The 22,826-nt window shown below is 38.2% G+C and overlaps 1 long non-coding RNA gene across 4 annotated transcripts in view; it reads left to right on the top strand.

Annotated features, from left to right (window-relative positions):
* LOC126865825 (uncharacterized) overlaps nt 1–22,826 on the top strand; it is a 56,390-nt gene that overhangs the window by 28,864 nt on the left and 4,700 nt on the right. The window contains exons 2-3 of one of the 4 annotated variants that reach the window (XR_007689690.1): nt 4,410–4,555; nt 4,657–4,695. The exons of 1 other annotated variant lie outside the window; for it this stretch is intronic. This is a non-coding gene — a long non-coding RNA (uncharacterized LOC126865825). Of the gene's footprint in view, nt 1–3,240; nt 4,339–4,409; nt 4,696–22,826 lie in introns of those variants that run through there. 2 more of the 4 variants (XR_007689689.1, XR_007689687.1) reach the window with 2 other exon arrangements.

Below are 22,826 nucleotides of genomic sequence, written 5' to 3'. Positions count from 1 at the left end.
GTCCTGCAATCTGTTTATCGATTTGCAATTAACCAGTTTCCTCGTTTTGTATAACTTCTCACACGTTTTTAACATTTTTACCGCGTATCATTCAATATGATGATATCAGATATCAGGAAAATTCCGGATTGATCGCTAGATGTTAACACTAGAAATATCATACCAGTCAAAATGACTGGTTCTACAATGTTATAAATGTGTCAACCCTCGTTTAGGGATCATGGTCCCGGATGGATTAATAATACCAAAAATGTACTACATAACATGGAATTCCTTCTGTAAGAAAGTGATAAATCAATAAATAGAAAAAATATTCTATTGTTACGTATTTTTTCCATTCATTTTCACTGGTTTTGATAGAAATAGCTTCGTATTAACCATCGGTAGATCTAGTGTTAATTATAGAATTGAATATGTGTCTGTCACTTTCCTGAACGTCCAGGGATATTAACAAAAATGAACCTGTGATCTTCGTACGTAAAAAGTAAACCGTAAAATTAAAAAAGGCATGCAACAGTTACGACCACGACTTTATATTTTTGTAAGTGGTTCGTTTGAAGATTCTGATTGAAGAATCTCACCGAAGGATTTTATAATTTCCTATGTGAATATTGCGTGTTATTAATACGTTGAAACGTACATTGTGAAATAATACAGCAAGGAGGATAATTACACGTAGCACCTAATACCCTTGCAAGCAGGTGGCGGGGGATTCGCTGACAAATCCAAAGTTACAAAGTAAGAGTAGAAATGCAGCCGGGGCCAATAACTCAGTGGCCCCGAGGTCGCGTCTTAAAACTCGCGCTTGCCTTATTTCGGACGATCGCTGTAAAGTGGCATAACTGCTTGACCGCATAAATAACGCGCAAAGCCGCGGTGAAATGTGGCGGCGATTACTCGCGTCCATCGCCGGCATAGATCCCGCAATTTTTCCCCGGCTCTTTATCCCCGAAATTAGGGGCCGCGAGCAGCGCGACCTGTCGCGGGATTTAGGTTCGTTTGCGCGCCGATTCCAACCGATAACTCCTCGCCAAGCGGAGAGAAACGAGCCGTGTCATTATACCGGCCGAAGAAAAAGTCAGATTTCGGGAGAACGAAAATAAACGTCTCGCTGTCCGATCGAACGTGCACCCGCGTCTCGCCAATTTTTTCGTATATGCGAGTTGCGAAGTGAAATGGAAAATATTGGAACAAGTGCGGCGAAAATATTGGCGCGTTGATGACTCTCCTTTCCTTTGGTGAACGATTTAAATAAAATACGCTGCTCGAGACGAGAACACTGGCCGATTAGAGAATCCATTTCTATTACGGTCACAAGCAAATGAATCACAGGTGAAACTGATTAACTGTACATTTTACTATTTTCTTAATTTCATCACTAGACTGCGGAATTTTATACGCTTATGGGAAATTTAAAGGTGCAAAAATCCACAGAATTCACATAATAGTCAAAGATGTGTAAAATATCCAAAATACGGTACTCGTTATAATATTTATTCCACTTTTTCAATCGTATTTATAAAGATATGAATTTTCATAAATATCCGTCATCTGTGTATTACACAAGCTTACATTTAGTATTTAATTCTTGAGAAACAAATGACTAACTTCCGTAGGTTCATTAGTCGCGAGGGGATGACATAGATAACGATAGATCCTAAGGCAAAGTTACAAGACTGTGCGACATAACTTGTCTGTACTTTCCAATTTACGAAATTGATCAATGTGTCTTCCGAATGACTTAAATAGAAATTCTTGCGGTACGTTCACCGTGTTCAAAGTTCTAGAAACGTCTGACTGTGACTGCTTTTTGTACTTAATCAATATCTCGAGTACCTGTAAAGACAACCATCTTGACTTCCTGCCACAATACACAATGCCTGTTCGATATTCTATACTGTGGCTGTCAAATACTCGTAAGCCTATGTTCGGTAGTTACTTTACAGTGGATGCGTGTTCTAAGAGGCTATTCCGCGTAATGAAACATCTCAACATTTTATTACATATACAGCGACAGACGAAAGAAAGTTTATAACATAAGAGGTAGAAAAAGACACCGTAATTTCACAAAAAGGATTTACATTTAATAAGAGCGATGAATAGATGTACCTAACATATACCACAGAATTTCACGGATTTCAAACTTTCTCCTATCCGCTACTGTGTATGACCGCTTTGACGTGTTCGGAACACACATCTCCTTGAACCATAGCCTAACGATACTCATAACGAATCCGCGCTGAAGATAGATTTAGAAGAACAATGGAAACTTTCCGGGAAATCTGCAGCGTTTGAACCGAGTTCAGTGACGAACGTCACATATTGCTCAGAGTCTGGTGTCTAAAACGAAGACGTGTAGCTAGCGAGCGCGCCGGTGTCAGCAATTGAAAATTTGTCAGCGGCACAATTCGCGTTAAACCGCGAAGCAGCTCGTTGCAGGGGCGACGAAAGAGAGAGGAGGCCAGAGACAGAGCAAAGAGCGGTTCGCCACGCTAGCAGCGCCACTAAATTAGCTTAATGCGATGCATTTGATTAGATCGCTGCCGGAGCTCGTAGGAGGAAATACCGAAGGGTGGAGGGAGAGGGGGAGGAGAGGAGAGAGTTAGGGCGTGAAAGAGAGACAGAGACAGAGAGACAGAGAAAGAGAGAGAACGAGGGACGGTTTGCTCTTTCAGTCTGCGCGGGGTGGCCAGCATCGTTTCATGGAATTGATTAGATTCAGTTATTAATATTCCTCTATCCCTCACTTCATTTCCGGCCCCGATTAACTCGGCGCTAACAGCGTGACGACGAGCAGAGACCACGCTACCTACCAACGAGAACCTCTTTTGCAACCTCCTCGCCCCTCTACGGGGCCGCAGCTTCTTTTTCCGACGCTACACCCACGCGTTCACCTTCTCTTGGGTCAGGACGGCGTTCGTTGACTTCCGATTGTAACACGATTAGTCATTTTTCCATCTTAGACATTCATCGATCGCTGATTCGTAGAAAGTAAACGCGTTTGGTACTGGCTGATTTGGTGGTTTTATGTAATTTCGATGATTACCAATCCTTAGATCCTCCAATTTTGCGGAAGTGTGATTAGAAGGTAAATTTTGAAAAAGAGGATTTGTTGGTTCTGTGTAATTTTTGGGTCTTATACGTTTGTGGAAATGTAATTAGATAATTCTTGGAGCCTTTTAGGTTCTATGTTACTTTCGGCGATTAGTAATTTCGCGCATCTTATTGCTTTGCGGACGTCTGACTAAAATTTGATACTTTTGATTTTGTATAAATATGGGGTCGGAAATGAATATTATCATGCACATAGATGGACAGTTTGAATGTTCGGAGTTATTTTACTTATTGTTGGTATCCTATTGCGAATTTCCTTTAATGCGAGATTTTTTCGCTTTCGTAATCTTCGTTCGGTAATTCTCGTAAATAACCCAAAAATCGTAGGCCAAGTTTCCTTTTCAAAATCAAATCATTGAATTTTAATTGGACCACGCGAACAATATATACCACATATACATGCGTATATAATTTTATTGTAAGAAATAAAAGCGTTTCATATTTTACAATACGCATATTGCTCATCTGTTTGGTGCGTTACAGATGAGAATAATTGTAACGAACTGATTCCCGTTATTTCGTCCAATTTCGCAAAGTCTTATGCACGTTTTTGAAACAGGAAATAATTAGTTATTAACAGAAGATCGCCTGATAATTGGTGTTTACCAAGTTTCTCAATATATTAGGCGTTATAGCGTTTGAATTGATGTTAATGTCTTCATTTAATACAGCCACCGAAGCTTTCTCCTTAAAGGAAGCTCGTAAAACGCGTTTCATGATCATTCACCATCAATCACGGCACAAATAGGCTGAACTATTGTTAAAAATTTAATGAGCGAGTCTATAAAATCTCAAGAAGCGAGGCGTGCTATGATCGCAAGACACATGGAAATTAGTAGAAATTCAACCAAAATTATTAGAAATCCAAACCTAGTCTTCTTCGTGATTTTTCTAAATATTGATCTTCCTAAAAATTATACACTTCCCTTTGAATTCGCATACGACTTATCAAAGCGTCGCTTTTAGAAGTATTAGGGTTAAAAAATAACACAGGATCGAATACGACTAATTCGTAATTCCTCATAGAAATTTTCTGATTTTCAACGGTGTATTCTTAGGAATTTGAATGATTTTCCGTATAAAATATAAGTGGAAGCTCTTTTTCCTGCTCTACATTATCTGCACGTCATCTCATTCTAATCTCTTTGGCACGAGTTTCGTGCTTTTCTCGTGAATAGTTTTAGCGTGAAATGCTGAAAACGCGAGCACAGAGAGCTCTTCATGGTACGTAATGAAAGGATCAACGTTGAAAGCCACGATTCTATGCGTTTTACAAGCGATCGTTCGATTTCCAGGCAACCGATACCGCCCGTCAAAGCAATCACCGGCAAGAAATCGCTCGAAAAGCTGGTGCTGGCTGTACGAGGAAAATGAAGAGACGCGGCCAAAGCAAACAGCACGCTGACTCTCGGCGAACCGCCGCGGTTGACGTTGTAATACGGTAAACGTTTTATTGGAACGGGATACAGCGGTAGTGCGTCAAAGCGACGATGTACTTAACCGATTGTGTTTGTTTGAATTTTGCGGCCGAACGCTGCTCAGGAATTGAGTGGTAATTTGAAGTAGCGGAGGGAAAACGACGTAAGTACAGCTGCTGGCGACGATGAAAGGGAGAATGTGTTTAGACGCGAACGAGATGACGTGGCTTCTTGAAAATGGAGTCTCCGCTTTCTCGATCGGTCAGCAAATTTTCCAAACGTTTTCACGAATTTGCAAATCTCTATCTTCTTACGATATGTATTACCTCGGTTCATATAAAGTGTCGTTCTTTGAACTTTGAATTGCACAATATAATAGTATCTATTAAGTTTTGTCCCATTATTAATGATCGACTTATGAAGGAGAAGGATATTTGCTATAAATCACGTATATTCAATGTTGAAAATATATTTGTTGTAACAAATTATTAGATCTTTAGAATTTAGTTTCACTATTTTACAATTTCTGCATCTATTTCATTGTACGATATCGCAGTTTTTCTTGAGCTTTCAAATTTTTCATCGTTCGATCTTTTATCAATTAATTTCTTCCTTCTCCACGTTTGCTATTTTAGTTTCGCACACTATTACTACTTTTTAATCATTCGTTGTACACGTAATTGATTTCGCAGTTTTTTTTTGTTCCTCGACATTTTTATACGTTACGATTTCTTTATTCGGTAATTGGCATTGAAATTTTACATATCTGTGTTTTTCGTAATTAATTGAGCATGATCGTCTTTTACACTCAGCTCTAGAAACTCAAGTTTGACGTATGCGCGCGCGAACGTTTCATCGCTTTTATCGCTGTTTTTTATTATCAGTTAAAAGAGCCAGCTTATTCGATTACTCCACTTGACTATTCCACCTTGTCTTATTACGCTGTTACTTGGAACTGCTAGATCTATCTGCGCTTTACTTCGGGATTACTCGGCTGAAAACTAGAATAGTTCTATCACGGATAATATCCATTAACAGTTACGTTACGAGCCGCGAAGCATCGTTCTACGACGCTCTCGCTACAATTAATTATCAACAACATGCACGCCTCTAAATCTCGACGATTCCGCCACCAATTCCTGGCTGCTTCTCTTAACTCTTTCTATAACACGACTGCTCGTAATGTCTCGCGAATAAACTGTACGTTCTGTGGATACTGTACATGTTCAGTATTGTAACACTGGTCGACAGACGTCATGAATAAATGCCAACATTTAATCCTATATATCGTACGTTCGAAAATTTCCTATTAAGATCGAGGATCTTTCTAATTTTTCATCTCTCAAAGTTTCTCGCAGTTTTTATTTCAACGAGTCCGGTAGATTTATAGTTGCTAATTATCGGACTAATTCTCGTACCGAGAAATTTCGAAATTTATAAGTTGTCGGATCATTAATTTCCAGCTATTTTGATATCGTTTATTTTGAAATTTCCCAACTTTCGCATTCTGTTATTTATTGAATTTGCAAGTGAATGTTACGCGTGTGCGCCTGTTGTATGTTACGCGCTTATTTCTGTTATTTCGTGAAGTTTCATCGCGATAACTGTGAAGGTAAATTGATACGTATATGACAATGATATCAAATATTTAAAAAAAAGTTAATTAAGATTTAAAAGTTTCCTTATCTTCGTCATCAGTATCGTACAGAAATATTCTAATGCCGGAGAAGTCTTCATCGATTAATAACTCTTCTCTTATATAACAAAATTATTATTTCGAAGATTCTTCCCACTTAGTTTTAATTTCCTACAGTTTCGACTTATATAATATTGTCCGAAAAGTGTCTTTCTTTCGCAAACGTGTTTTTTTACAACAGTGTACCTTCATACAAACGTGAAACCAAGTCTGTGAAATGTCGCGGTGTTTATCTCAACAGAAAAAAATGGATCATACGTAATTCGACAAAATAATACAAAACAAAAAACGTTGTGCGTCTATTATTTGCTCATAAAACGAAAGAAACTTTTCGGACAACCCAATACGAGGATTCTACCAATTCCTAGATCTGTGTTCTATCTGTGTCATGCTGCCACAATTTCCAAACTATTCAGTACGAAAAGCATGTTCGTAAAATACACGTTAGCCACTATAAGTTTCATCCCAAACTCGTTTCCGTGACAAACGTTAGAAACGATACAGCGAAACGACGTTTCTCCATCGAGGCATCGGTTACGGTCCGTTTGTACGTGAAGAATCGCGCAACAACCCCCTTCTCGTGCATGGCGGAAGCAGTGTAACCGCACTTTCCCGTGCGTCGCAAGATCAGCCTCATTGCGTCTGATCTTCTCGAGGCCAGCGCTAAACAGTGCGCGTCGACGTTTGCTCGCCGCGTTGGAAATCGTTTCCTCGCGAGCCCGGAAAACCATGGACGGCGATGGGCTGGCAGAAAAGACAGAATAAAGAAAGCAGAAGAAAAAAAAAGAAGAAATAAAAAGGAGAAAAGAGGAGGAACGGGTGAAGATCGCGGCCGATCCATTCAAAGAGAACGCGCGGCTTTCCGAGGCAAAAGGCTGAGCTCGCCGAAGCAACAACGTCGGTAGCAGCGAACGAAGAAACAGATCTCGCGGTGGAGACGAACAAAAAGGCAAACGCGGCGTACAGCGAGCCGCGTGTATCGCACATGCTTCTCTTTCCTTCCGTTCTCTTCTGCCTCTCGTTCTTCTCTTCGTCGGCGTCGCCCGAGAGCCCTAAGAACGACCGCCGAACGATTCAATCTACTGCCGATTGTAAAAATAAACGGGACCCGCGTTTTTTCCCTGCACTTCGATCTCAGAAGAGGGCTGGCTTCTTTCTATTTCCGGCCGCCGCGCTGCGGAAAGCCGATTTCCAGAAACGCGCCAGTACGTTGCACCGTCTTTTCATTCTCTTCTCTTTTTCTCTCGCGGACCAGCGCGTCTGGCGAGGGAGTCGACAGGTGCATTGATCTGTGCGAAACGCGCCATATTGGACACAGAGTTTGCGAATTCCGACTGTTAAACCTTCTGACTTCCACTGCTCCAATTACAACGCAATTATGGAAACTTTTGCTGTTCTACGAGTTTTATAGAATGGAGTATTTGTAATAGATAGTTTTATGTGTCGTAGAATCTTCACACAAAGGTGTACGCTTAAGTTTTGCAGTAGGAAAATTATGCAAGCGCGACGACATTGCCGAGCCGTGACATATTCTTGTAGAATGATTTTTGTTATTAAATAGTGACTATTGCTATTCTTGTCTGACAATGTCGATAATACCTGTAAGCATTCAGTGTATTTGCTTGAATTGTTCTCTTACATTTTCCAGTCTTGGCGGATAACATAAAAGGAACCTATACTAAGCTTCGTTTGGAAACTTTCGAATAATTGTAGCGTTATGATTGGCAAGCGATTACTTTTCCTTCAATTTTCCTCAGAATGCATTTTCTATTCACCATTTACGTCAAAGAGACGTAAGAAGTGGCTGACGAAAGACTAGTAAAAACAACGAACGATATCTGTTTTACGTAATATGGGTATCTAAGACGTTAAGTACAAATTACAAATTCATTAGTAAGCAGTTATTTAATGAAACGGTGAGTCACGTGATGTTAGCTAGTAACAAGAACGCCACGATGACGGTGATTCAGAGAATGATGTAAAAGAAAAATACTGAAAACATTCGCTATAAGTAATCGAAAGCGATAAATCATTCCCTATAAATATACACATACGCAACTTTTTTCCCTCATCCCTTCATCCAAAATTCGAAAAATTAAAACAGATTCGGCGTTCCTTGTTTCACGGAAGAAAAAAAAAAGACGAAGAAAAGGATAAACGCCGGGGGCTGATTTTGGAAGCGGCGATTAATCGCGGCTCGAAGCAAGGAAACATCAGACAAGATTCGCCTGGCCGTTTCTGCCTGGCTCGTCGCTCTCGGTACGAACAAATCTCGGTGCACGATACAAATTTGCGATACGGCGATGTACGAACCGAAATCACTCGACGCGGAACGAAGAGCGGAGCAGAAAAGCGGAGCACGCAGGCTCGCGAGCAACGTTGCATAATCGTGGCCACAAATTATCCGTGTTTTTGCACGCGAACTATATACACATTATGTGTGTATAGATATACTGGGTGTCGTATAGCTAGTACAGGTTCCTCCTATAGGAAAAAATAAGTCGACAGGATGGAATACGATCTTTTTATACAAGTCTGTTCTTTTTTTTTTTTTTTTTTTAGAAAATTCACTTTGAATGTTTGCCTGATAAATTAATTACGTGATAATTTAATGGAATTGACTGAAGACTGGTAAGATCTGTAAGTGTTTGTGTTTGTGTATTGGATATTAGACAACATGGAATGAGATAAAACATTATTGAAAATATTTTTCATTCATAAAATAACATTTATCACTCGTGAATGTTCAGAGATTATGTTTTATCGGCTGTTAGGTGTCCATTAACCATACGCTGGAGATAAATATAAATAGAGATATCGATCTACAGCAAGACCAATTAACGTGAAACATAGTGCAATAATTAAGTGCAGAATAAATTTTCAAGATTTATTTTTAATATAGATGAAATAAATTGAAATAAATTTTAAATTATAAAATAAATTCTCTCAAAAAACCAAGCTCTTTGTATAAACATTTTCTTTCATATTTTCAATTTAGTTTTGATACCACCAATTATAGAGCACCCTGTATGCACATATGCAATACAAACAAGATTGCTTGCTTACGCGCGATTTTGTTGGAATGAAGAAAAAAATCAAGATAGAAAATAGAGTAAAAGGACTCGTGTAATTATTAACAAATAAATTGTGGTAAACATGCAAGATCCACGGATCCTTGATTCACGTAAACGAACCAGAGGCTAAGAGACGCCTTACAAACCTTCCCCTTCGCGCCCATTAAGAACAATTGCTGATTAATTTTAATGCGGCGCACTATCGTTACGTGATATTAATTCGTGTGTGCTGTTTTTCGATTTGGTTTGCTCGTAATTAATTGCAAACAGATAAGTGTAATTGCTCTCCGTATTTTATAAAAGAATACCGACGTTTTAATGGTCGCCGTCGACGGAAAACTTAATTCCTTCCTGGTTAGGAATAATGATAAATTTGTGATCCTCCAAGGAAGTTAACATCACGGAATTGAACGGAACGTAAGTTACCGTGAACGCACGGATTGAACTGTTTCTACATATTCTTATTTCTCCGAACTCGTCCCACGTTTCTTTTTTTTTTTCGTTTTCACTTCCTCCCACTGTATTCCTTAAATTGCTTTACGAGTACTTCTTGAAATTTCCAATTTCCTCCTTAATATTTACCGATATAGTTGCACAGTGATAATAAAGCATTAATTGAGGTCCAACTAAATTCATAATTTAATCTTTTACCACCAATTATGTATTGTATAATACTTCACGCATGACGAGTTCAGGAAGCAAATTTTGAAAACGGAAAATTTCCTCTTATCGTAAACCAGAAATTAATCTTCAAGTGTAACGATAAGCATCGTTCTAGCACATTGTCGATACATATTAGCACGTAACGATACATACAAATAAGCTGCCATGAATAATTTAAACTAGAAATGAAAAGTGTAAAAGATACCGAACTAAGGATTTCGAAATCCGTCTATCGGAACGATAAAAGAAAATAATGAAACTTGATTTTTCTTTTATGGTCATGTACAATTAACGCTTTGAACAATTGCGCAAGGCATATTTGCGACTGATTTCTATAGAAATACTTGTATTTATACTGTCTCCGCGTCTCTTCTTCCACTATACGACGATTGCAAAACAGAGATGATATGAAAATCGCGACAATTGTCATCGAAAGGACTAAAGAGCATAATTTACACAATATAGTATACGATGCGAAACTGGCGAAACTGATCTTTAAAATTTCGTTTGCATGGCCAAAATTAGAAAGTTGGTCGGTGGGGAGGATCGGGAAGCTCGGTCGTTCCTCGATGAGTCGCGCGAAAGCGTCGCGCGAGAGCGAAGAAAGGGGAACGTCCGATCGTTCGGTGAACGATAAACCGATCGTACCGCGGCAGGCCGTGGACCTACAGAGATACATTCGGCTGCTCGTTTAACGTGCTCATAAAAATTCTTTCGTTCGGCCACCGTGGCGAGGAAGACCGGGAGCGAACGGATTTCGAGGCTCCTAAAGCCAGGCCGGCCAAGTAAATATACCCGCGACCCTCAACGTGGCCCTAGGCCACAAATTAAACTATAAATACACGGTGAACCAACCGAACGAACCAAACCAAGTTCAGGAAGCCGCGATCCAAACGATCGAGAGCGATCGCCTCGATTTTTCGTGGTCGATCGCCAGGATGTCTCGAAGCGTGAACGTTTGCTTGGATATTTACGTGGTAGATAGGCACTGAAACACTTTGGATCGTTTTACATATGGAAATCCGAGAATCATAGTGGTGAAAAGTTAAGGTTTTGAAAATTTGGATTTAATCACGTACCTCAACCGTTAAAAGTATCATTCCTCTAGTTTCGTAATTAATTCACAGCATAATTAATTTAGTGCGCTGCGGCTAAAACTTCGAATCACTTCGAATATGCTTGCATATTCAACCCTTCGATTTCCATAGACACCTATAGTACGGAAACTTCGAAATGGATGAATAAGTTAGTTACCAATGTTTAGCAAAACTCTCAAGGAATTCTTTACTACGTCGATATCAAAGTTGTGTGAATTTTCTATAACATTGAAATGAGAATTTTAAGAAATTGTTTTTTTTTTTTTTTTTTAGTAATCGTGGTTAACTGTTTAGCAGAATACTTAATAGGAATCAATTTTATTTGACAAAATTATTAACACTCTGTACGAAAAATCTTACTTGGATGAAAGACTCAGTGTGCGGATTTCGACGTTAACAAAGAAGAATTAGCTTTGGTTTTAATATAATTACCATATAATGTAATATAAAATGTAAGTAAAGTGATGCAACAAGATACAAAAGTGAGATGCGAGTGACAAGTTCGTTTCCCGGTTAACAACTGAAAAAGTTGCGTGTTGAAATTAAAAATAACTTTCTGGTCTAGTAATTGTTACATTTTTATCATTCGAGTTTATCCTGTCTCATTCCTGTTTATCCTGTCTCATTCCTGTTTCTCCTTCTTCGAATTTAAGATTGGTTTTGATACATGTATATAAATGGTCTCATTGAAGAAACCTAATGTTTCTTTTCGCATAGTATCGCAATGATTGTTGTTGATTACTTGCTAATGTGTTTATTACTACATACGCAGAGTGCAAATCGGGGAATAAATTTAGATAAATGAAAAAGAAACGTCGGATAAATACTTATATGTTGCTACACTTTCCAAGGTGTTGCACGTGTTGTATGAATTATTTAACGTCTATGGCGCGCATGAAACGTATAGAACGAGGTTAAAGTTATTCAAAGAAAACCAGATACTTTTCAACGAATGTAAAAATTGTCTTTAATTCGTTGCAATTTAATTGCTAGCTTGATTCTTTCAGTACAAGATATATGTTTGTATAGAGATCATTTTTTATTCCGATGTACTGATACATCATCGTAAAAATCATTAACTATAGGATCGACATTAACGATAAGAGCGAGAGTGCAACTTAAAAAGTGACAATTCACGGTCTGAAAAGAACTAACTAATAAACCAAATAGTTGAAAGAAAAAAAACCGGTCTAACGAATACAGAAAAATTAATAAAAACCTTACAGATACTAATATCATCGAAACATTGGGTTCTCCGAAAAGTTTCTTTCGTTTCATAAGGTGATAATAGATGAACAACAATTTCTATTTTATATCATTTTATTGAATTATGTATAATCAATTTCGTTATATTTCTATTATTATGTTCGTGCATAATTCAATAAACTAATATAAAACAAAAATATCGTGCGTCTATTATTTCCTTATAAAACGAAAGAAACTTTTCAACCTAACAACTTAATACTATAAAGCATCAGTGTCGTATACAAGAATTCGGTGAACTTAAAAATATCAGAGAAAGTGTCGAAGATAAAAGTTGAAAAGTAGCATCGCCAATACTTTGCCCCCACGGAACAGAAGTTATCGAACCTCGTGTTTTAAATGCGAAACACGAACTTCGATATTCGCGACGTTCAAACTAATTTCCTCTTTTTACGAATCCGTCGCGTTTCGGAATTCGCTTGAGCAGAGCTGCAATATGCAAAGACAAAGGGACAAAAGAAAAAGGAAGACGAAGATGGAAACGCGAGTTTGCGTATCCGCATGAATCTGGCGCGCGCAAAGCGCATCGTTGTGCGGTTCTGCGCGTCTGGTTTCGCGCGCGTAGAAACGAGACAAAGTAAAAAGTTGGTAATCCGATTTTCGCGACAGGTCGATCTCACGCGTGGTTTGCCGAACGGCACCCGTGCTCGCCTCGAAACGGCGTAAATCAGAGGTTTATGGTCACGGCAGAGAAGTCAAAGGAGGCTTTGCCCGTCGCTTCGACCGTCACACATTTTACCGAAATCGTCGCGGCGCGCGGTGCCGCGCGATATATGCCGTCCACGCGGTCCGCGTCAATCGTTCACCGGGAAATTACACGCGCTGAATCATCCGCCGTGTATACTATCTTCCTCCGTACAGTCATCTACGTTGGCTCACGAAGGTATTTGACCACATTAATATTGGTAACTTTTATGTTCATATCGTATGTGTTATACACATGAAACATTTAGAAATTTCATTACCACTTTCATAAAACACGACTGTCATGATTATATTGGTCAGAATTGATAACAAGCTGAAAATGTATATAGAAATTACAAGATGTTTCTTGAAAAAGTAGATCGACTGAAAAATTTGTATACGGCATGAACAGCTATATTTTACATACAGTAAATGTTCAAGATATGATTCATGAACATATGACAAGTTCAAATATTTCTGACTTCTGTAAAGTATATACTTGTACTAAATATCATGCAATTTCTATATCTATATATTTTCACTTCGATTTCAAGTTTTAGTATAACCATAATAGTGGAATCTCGTAACAGTGTTAATGGAATTTCGAAATGTTTCGTATAACATACATAGTACATATACATGAAAGGTGTCTAAAAGTATTTTTCAAAGTTTTCAAGCAGAACTTTAAAGGCTTGTCTTCTACGATTAACAGAGTACGAAGTTGAAACTTTTCGACCTGTAGATTCGAAGCTTTAACACTACAACTGCCACGCCAGTCAAATTGACTGGTTTTACAATTTTATCTTAAAATTCCTATTTCATGTTATATTCTTTTTCCACAATGATGTAATGACATTCGCAACGATAACTAAAAGAATAATATAACAAATTTTACATTGTTTTTATGTATTCAAACTGAAAATAATTTTATATTAAGGCTACTTATACCAATACCAGTTACAATGACTGGTTCTTGTCAAAGTGTAAAAGGGTTCTGCAATCTGTTTATCAAACCCCAATTAACCAGTTTCCACACGTTTTTACAATTTTTACTGCGTATCATTCAATATGACGATATCGGTTATCAGGAAAATTCCGGATCGATCGTTAGATGGCTAGATGCTAACACTAGCAATACCACACCAGTCAAAATGACTGGTTCTACAATCTTATAAATGTGTCACTTCTTGTTTAGAGATTATGGTCCCAGATGGATTAATAATACCAAAAATGTACTACACAACATGGAATTCCTTCTGTAAGAAAGTAATAAACCAATAAATACAAAAATATTCTATTATTACGTATTTTTCAAAGACCAGTCATTTTCACTGGTTTCGGTAGAAATAACTTCGTATTAACTATCGGTAATTCTAGTATTAAGATTCAGCCGTGGAAATCACGAAGAATCAGAAAAACAAGTAAGAAGCTAAGAATGTATGAATCGGTAGAACGAGAGGAATTTCGGATATGAAATCGGAATCGCGCGTGTGACTTGGGAAATATAAATGGCGGACGCGTGTGTCGGCATGCATTGCCGTTTTCTCTGGCCGATCCGAGTCGAAATGCCGGGTAACATAGCGAAATTCTCAGCGAATAAAGCACGGCCCTGGCGGAATTTCGAATTCGCGCCCGCAATACGATCAATCTCCGACTGCTCGTTATCCGTCGAGTTCTCCACGCTGGTCGAGTTACTTGACTTTAAGTGCCTTCCCCTTGCACCATAGCTAGCCGTATAGATGCCAGAAGCGTTTTCTACGACGGCCAGCTCCTCTTTGTTGATATCGATAAAATGACAACCGTCCCGCGGTTATATTCGGTGTGCCGTGAAACTTCCTTTTTCTCTTTTGTCGAATAATTTCACCGGTTTATCGCGAAACGTCAACGATCGTTTGGTCTAGCAACGATTCACTTGCATAGTTATTTTCATGCACGTTCATTTGTTTCTTTTTCCATCACAGATAGTTATTTGCTGGATGTTGCGTATTTTTTGATTTTGCACAAGTAACTTCGCTGTCTTTAACCATTTTACGCTCAAATTGTTCTCCTATGTATAGCGTGAATGCTTAAACTGTTTTATATTAAAACAGGTAACACGTAGCTGATATATCTTTTTCAAGATAAATAAGATAAAATATTCGGTTAAACAGAAAACAGTCTCTGCACGTATACATATATCATGGTTATATAGGCGTGTGTGGAAAAGAGACGAGGACGATATTGTATTAGGTTATCCGAAAAGTTCCTTTCGTTTTATAAGGAAGTAGTAGATGCACAACATTTTTTGTTTTATATTCAGGGCACTGCTTTGTAAGGATTTTCCTCCATAATCAAATTGACAGTTGCGCATCATGCAGCGGAATCGGAGCTCGCCATTTTTTGTTTTATATTATTTTATTGAATTATGTTTGATCCATTTTATTCTATTACTACAAAATGGATCATACATGAATCCATAAAATAATATAAAATAAAAAATGTTATGCATCTGTTATTTCACTTATGAAACGAAAGAAACATTTGGGACAACCTAATAGAAATAAATTTATGAAGCAAACCTTTTGATAGCAGAAGATCCACTATAATGGTGTATTGGAACCGCTTATCGATCGATATCGATGTAAAAATTCTGAAAAAAACAGAGGTTTAGCAGTTTCAGAAAGTAACTTCAATAATTCTAAACAAAACATGAAGATGATATTATGCTTCTTTTACATTCATACATCATGTTTAACAATCACGTACTCTTTTCTAATAAACAATAGCTGTTGGGGATTTGCTTTCTGCTTAACAAGCACGTCAATTATATATTCATTTACTTTGCAGCTTAACAAAATGATATCTAAATTAATCTTGCCGGGTATATTCGACCGCTGTATGTATTTTCACATTATCATGCTGCAATTCTATCGATCTATGAGGAAGTGAAAAATTTATTTAGACGTTTATTTAGACGAAAAAGATTATTTAAACGTTGAAGGGCAGAGCCGAATCAAAGAGATGATCGAACTTGCACGCAGTTCGCGGTGATCGTCGCGGTTTAACCGCGTGGCAGAATTTAGAATCCGTGACCGCCGATTAATCTCTGGGCGCTCGTTATCCGTCAGGTTCTCCACGCTGGTCGCGCCTGGAGTTTAAGTGCTCCGCTCGGTGGATGGTCTACGATGGTTCCCGGAAGTGTTTTCCACGCTATTGCGACGGACGATATGAATCGACCTCTGCTGGCACGGAACGTGGATGAACCAGAAGTGCGCGCACCCTTTTCCCAACTTCGTATTTCGCGGAACACGCGCGCAAAAAATTTATCGCGCGATCTTTGACCGTTTTACCATAGAGATTGCTGGCTGGGAATTCGAATCGGCGCTCTGATGCTCGAAAATGGAGGGCCGGCGAATTAAAAGATACTCGAGAGACGCTAAAATTCGACCGACGAACCGTCCGTAGATTGAAAAATTAAGGTAAGAGCGGACGAGAAAAGTTGCGCGAGGAAATGGTAGGGGAAAGTGGTAAATAAATTTAATAGGGAGAGATGTATTGAAGAATTAGTTGCTTGGGAATGTATAGAAGAAGTGAAAAGGAATAGGAAAAGGTATATAGAGAATAATATCAAATTAAGAGGGAGAAGTATAAATATTTAGAAAATTAAAATTTGGGTAAATAGGATATTCGATGTTGAGGAAATTAAAATTGCGGAATTTAAAGGGGGAAAAAATTGGAGGGTTTAAGAATACGTATGGTAGTAGATATATTTATAAAATTAGGAATTATGTAATAATAATACTCAATATATGTAAACAATCGACAATAATTAAATTGCGATAATTGAAATGTTCGAAAGAAATCTCAATCAAAGTGCAAAGACAGAAATATGCAATCGACGATTCTAAAAATGGCTAACCAATAAAAAGTCTAATTGAAATAATTTGAACCTAAGATGTTTTGACATCGCAATCTTTGTAATGATTTCGTATCACTTCGTGTTTCGAGAAAAAGGATACGCGATTCAGCTAGATGTTTGCTGGATGAGGTTCAGAATGCGTAGTACGTTTCTTTGGGGGTTGGGCGGACAAAGTCGGAGGACTAACTACTTGCTAAGTCCTCGAGGTTCTCCTGAAGAGAACAGGGAGAAATTGCGATCTCGTTGATTGCTGTAGTTCGACTACGGCTGGCATATCGAGGGTTGTAGTTGCCCCAGGGACAATAATTAGACCGACGAAAAATCTGGTGACAATCGAGGAACCAGAAGTTCCATAAGTTCCAATGTTCTTAATCTTTGCTGTTAATTAATAGATACGCTTTTGATACTTTCTTCTTTAGAAGGAATATGCTTTTGATCTTTAATGATAAATTGTAATATCTTTACATTTTATACATTCTTTAAAAAATATGTATTCCCTTCTTTTCAAAGTTCTGTGATGCAAATTACAGTTGAAATATATATAAAAAAATAAACGAATTCTATATTCTTCCGATAGCTTTTGTTCTAATTAATAAAATAATATTAAACTTCCATTATTGTTCAGACGGTGCAATTAAAATTTCAATATTTTATTCGGCCATCTATTCAAGCTGCTAACTATAAACGCAATCGAATTTCTAATAAAACGGACGACGAACAATTCGGTTCTTCCGTTGCAGACGTTCAAGAGGGGATGAAAATGCGACTGCAGAACGTGTAAAAATAAGACAATCGAATGAACCGGAGAATAATGCATTTACAGGAGAATTGTAACAAATTCGTCGTAGACGAAATTAACGAATAACTAATTAAATCGGAAGGAAGGATTCTCCGGGGTCGAGGTAGGTTAATGATTAATTAAAGCGAGACAGGGGCGCGACAATTATTTTGAGCGAATCGCGATCGATTCAAAGCGTGATGCGAAAACACGTGGCGGCCGTTTCGTTCCAACGATTGTCACGCACGTCACATGCTGTGGGCTAGCCGCAATAAGGTCGATATAATTGATGATTAACACTGCCAAGTTCTAAATCCGCTGCTGCCATTAGTTTTAACGAGCAGCCGTTTCTAACTATCGAAATCCGTCATCTGTCCCGGCCAATTTGCGCGCTTATCAAACGTTCCGCTCGTTCGATTTCCTCTGCCGTTCAACGACCAGCTTTTCGCTTCTAATTCCGCCCCAATGTGGCGGCGATCGGCCGCTGGTCCTCGCAGAATTCCCAAAGAAAGAAAAAAGCACAAGAAAAAGGTACACGATTTTTGTCGATCTTTTTATTTTACTGTCATTTTATAACAAAAGGAGAATATTTTGATATAAAATAGCTAAAAATGCAAAGACTCACGAAAGTATTTGAACACTTCTGGACACGTTTCATGAATATGTTATGTGTGTTATACGAAGCATTTTGAGATTTCATTAGCACTTTTCTGAGGCTCCACTGTCGCGATTAACATTGATAAAGTTTGCAACTATCACAAATGTATTCGAATAGTGGATTATCCATTACGTTAATAAACCTGAGTATTCAGTAAAATCATATTCCCGACATTTATGATATGATGGGATGACTGTTCGTACTGTATAATAATTTTTCATTATATATACGTTTGCAATATATATCATTTATAGGCATTCAAAACGGTTTCAAATTTTACCGATATAATCGTGGCAATCTTATCTTATTACAGTGTTAACGAAATTTCAAAATGTTTCAGATAATATCCACCATATGGATATTAAAGTTTTCTATGTTAAGCTTTCAAGTACTTTCGCGAGTTTTCAAATACTTTCGTAATTGTTAAGACAAATAATATTTTAATTTCTTCAATAGTATTAGTATTACGACAAGCAGTATTTTTCATGTGGTGAAAAATATGGGTAAATAGGCGTGCAGTCATAAAATCAAATAAAACGACAATCTTGATAACGTATGTCAAATTAAGCAACGACTTATGGAATTATAAAACTATGTTGGGAAAAATGTGAAATATCACTTATCGTGTTCTTTCTCTGTAATTTTCAAAGTATTTCCACCAAACGAAACTTCAGCGATCGATCTCTTTAATTCGCATGATTGCTTGCGCAATCGACCAGTTGCAACTTGTAACTAAGTTGTTTTGGAGATCCGGGGACCAGAGCCAACTGAGATTATCGAAAACTGTAGTACGATTAAATAGAGAACTGTCCGCAAATAAATAACATAAATAATCCGTCGAACGTACCGACATATAATGTTCGTGGAATGCACTGGCAACTTGGCACGATTAATAGCGCGAATGTTCCTCGAACGCGTGACCAGATGCTTCAGGAATTTCGGGCAATCATTATTGTTAATACGTATTACGTGTGAGTTAATATTATTTCGCGTGACGTTCTGTTTGCAATATTCGGTCTTGACAGTGGATCTACTTTGTCTTGTATTTGCTAGACTTCCGGTTCCACCAAGGTCCTTGAATTTTTATATTCAAATTTTGTAAATTCGAACAAGAAACCACCCGAAACTTGAGAAGGTTTTTAACGATAAGAAGACAAGATTAGATTAAAAAATGATTTGACAGACACAAGAGATTTAAGTTTTGCGAATTTAGCAATTTTTCTTATAATTCGTAGCAAATTTGAAACGTATCTTTCTTTAACGATCACATCCTTGAATTTGAAGCAAATAATGCAAATTCAATTTCTCATAATATCAAAGATTTACACAGTGAAATGGAGTCGAATATGAATAACACAGATCCTCCATGCTTTGGACGAATGAGCAACGCGATGACTTTCTATCTATAGGCTTGGCAACTAAGTGATTGCGGATTTTATCATTAGGTGGTATTGACAAAATCCGCAGTCACTTAGTTGCCGATCCAATAGATTGAAAGAGAATAAGACCAGGTGACTGACATTCACGACGTTCGAAAACGGTAGCAATTAATGACTGTTCGTCGCACGTAATACGCTTCTGGATTCGCCGACAGTCGTCTCCTCGTAGCACTCGGCTACAAACGCAACTTCATCTTCTTCATTGCGATATTTAATTTCTCAGGGACGTGTTTCCATTACAAAATATTTCTGTGTTTGTCTGCGAACTTCCCTAAGAGTTTATGAGGAAACTCTGCCGTTAGCCGGCTACGAAAACCTCTTGTTGTTTGCCCGCCGGTTGCCACGCCGCGCCGCGCCGCCCTCTTCCGCGTCCCGTTGCCTCAGCCTCCGCTCGTTCGCCCTTTCCATCGTCCTCCCTTCGCCCGTGGAAGCTCGCACACCGCGTAAAACTCGGTTCCTCGAGCACGGCCGCAGCCGAGACTCCGCGAGTCCCGAAGAGCCTGCGGACGAGACCGCCTAACTTGCATAATACATTTTAATTTATAGCGATATTAATTAACAACTCCGTCTGTTCGCTCGTCCGCACGTACATGCTCCAATGGGGCTGATGTGTCTTGGATTCCGCTGTTTGGCAACCAAAAGGAAAAATTCCTCGTCAAACAGTCTTGAGGGATCGTTGGGCATCGGCTGAAAGTCAGAAAGATACAAAACGATATTTCTAGAGGGGAAGGATATAAAGTTGGCGTAGAGTATGGTGGAAATAGTTATAGGTGGTGAAATAATTTATTTTGATGTTTAAAACTGTTACGAGATGGTGTTATGGTTATGTCTGACAGATCGAGGATTTTTATAGACTTTTATATTTTTATGGACGTAACTATAGAAATTTTATTTCACGTGCTAAATATTATAATCAACACTCTATTTTAAATATTTTTTATATCTTTGCATATTACATGCGTTGCGTGCGTTTTCGCACCTCGAAATTTCTCCGGAAGTCATAAAAATTCCTAGTTTAACAACAAAAGTGGTCCGTGAATAAATAGATTAGACTGTGATCGAGAAAGACGAGGATAGTACAGAGGAATAGGTAGATTTATCGAGAGGAATAATTTTTTTTTTTTATTTCGATGTATTTTACAATCAATTCTCATTGAGAATTATAAGTAAATTATTCTGGCGTCGTACTATGTCGTGTTTAATAAGAGAGAAGAATATGGCACGCGATAATTCCAAAACGAAACCCTTTGATTACCTAGATTGGTATCTGTAGCTGCTCGATGACAACGCTCATCGTATCTGTCGTAAGCAATAATTTTCGCGCTCGTGCCTTTATCCTATACAAGTTACCAATAGTGGAGAGATCGAAAAGTGGGAAACTAAGAAGGAGAGTCGGTTATAAAGTGTTCATTTCCTAAGTCTAAGACTCTAATAAGTAACGAAACATAATGGAAATTGCCTGGTGAAATTTTCGAACAGGAACTAAACAAATACGGAAGCTCAGTAAAATTGAAAGAATAGAGCTACGAAATGTCGGGTTCTGGTCGGGCGTGTTGTACGCTTGGCGAATTTTTGGTACTTCAAGCGATAGAGGCCGCAAAACGGTCGAGCTTTCACACTTGTCTCATCGTCACGTTGACTGTTGGCATCGCACCGTTGCGATCTGCGCAGGAAGCGACTGAGAATCTCGAAGGTTGGCCCACGTCCAATAAACATCTTTGGTATAATCTAACGACATTTCGACCCTCCACACCTACTCATTCGCTGTGATATATAGCAATATCGATCGAGCAAGCCCCTACGAAGATTTACTGGCAAACCGATTGAAACGAGCGAAATTTAGCTCAAACGTTAACACATGCATATGATAATTGAATTGTAGTTTAATTGATCGTAACTAATAGTTGGAAGTTTTGAGGGCAGTAGTACATATTGTAAAAGATCGAATTTCGTAAAATCATGATTTAGTGCAAAAAAAAAATATATATCCGAGACTGAACAAGATTTTGTTTTTGATTAAATAATCACAGTGTCTGCTGGACAATCTTACGTATCGTCAGTCAACGATATCCAACAACTACAAATCGACCACGTTTCCGGATACTCGCGAACATTTGTTTTCCTTGTTCAACGTACAGCGGGATTAACGGATATATTAAGCAGGATGTAGCTAAAGAAGCAGACAAATTTGAAAGTTAAGTAGGGACGCGTAATAAGATTGATATCGAAGTTGGCAAACCGTGTGTTGGCTAGATCATTTCGTCAGCTAAACCAGGTGCGAGTTATTTGCTAGAAAATCATGCATTTATTTCGCTGGAAGTCACTCCTAGACACCCTGATAGTTATTTATATAATATTTTCTCAAATTTCTGTAATATAGATTTAAAGAGTGGTATAATTGCACACTAGAAAGCAGAAATTCTTTAAATACAAAAGATTAAAATGTTCGTCGTGTGTTATAGAAATATAGAAATCGGCCGGGTTGAAAATTAAATTAATAGAGAATATTGGACAGTTTAAGAAATAGAATATTAGACAGCCGGAAATTTATAGATCCTTGGAACCGTGAATTGAGTTAACATAGACAATCAATAAAATCATAAAATAAAGAATCGTCAAGAGTGTTAGACATGTTTATAACATAGACCAATGCAAAAGAGAAACGTTTGAAGAAACGAGATGGAATTATAATATGTAAAGGCAAAGAAGCAGGAAAAGTGAAATATTTGACGAGTCGAGAATTCACGAAATGCGAGGACGCGGGATTAGTGAAGTAGGAAACTGGGGGATTTGTAAATTAGAGGACTAGTACTAACTCATTATACTAATTGTGTTGTTTCGAAGTATCGCGCAGAGGAGATACTTATGCGAACAGCTTAATCGCGCGCGAAGATAAAACGAATAGTAACTTCAATTCGTTTCTGTGTACATACGTTTTAATCAACGCTGTCATTTATGTGGCTCGAGTACTTGCCCGTGGCATCCGTATTTAACACGAACGAACGACAGAAAAAGCGTAGTTAAATTAACGGGAAATTATCACG

The sequence above is a fragment of the Bombus huntii genome, chromosome 5 (genome assembly GCF_024542735.1).
Source record: "Bombus huntii isolate Logan2020A chromosome 5, iyBomHunt1.1, whole genome shotgun sequence".
In the NCBI taxonomy this organism is placed as follows: Eukaryota; Metazoa; Arthropoda; class Insecta; order Hymenoptera; family Apidae; genus Bombus; species Bombus huntii.
The sequence above is the reverse complement of the archived record's forward strand: the minus strand, read 5'-3'. Positions and strand labels throughout refer to the sequence as shown.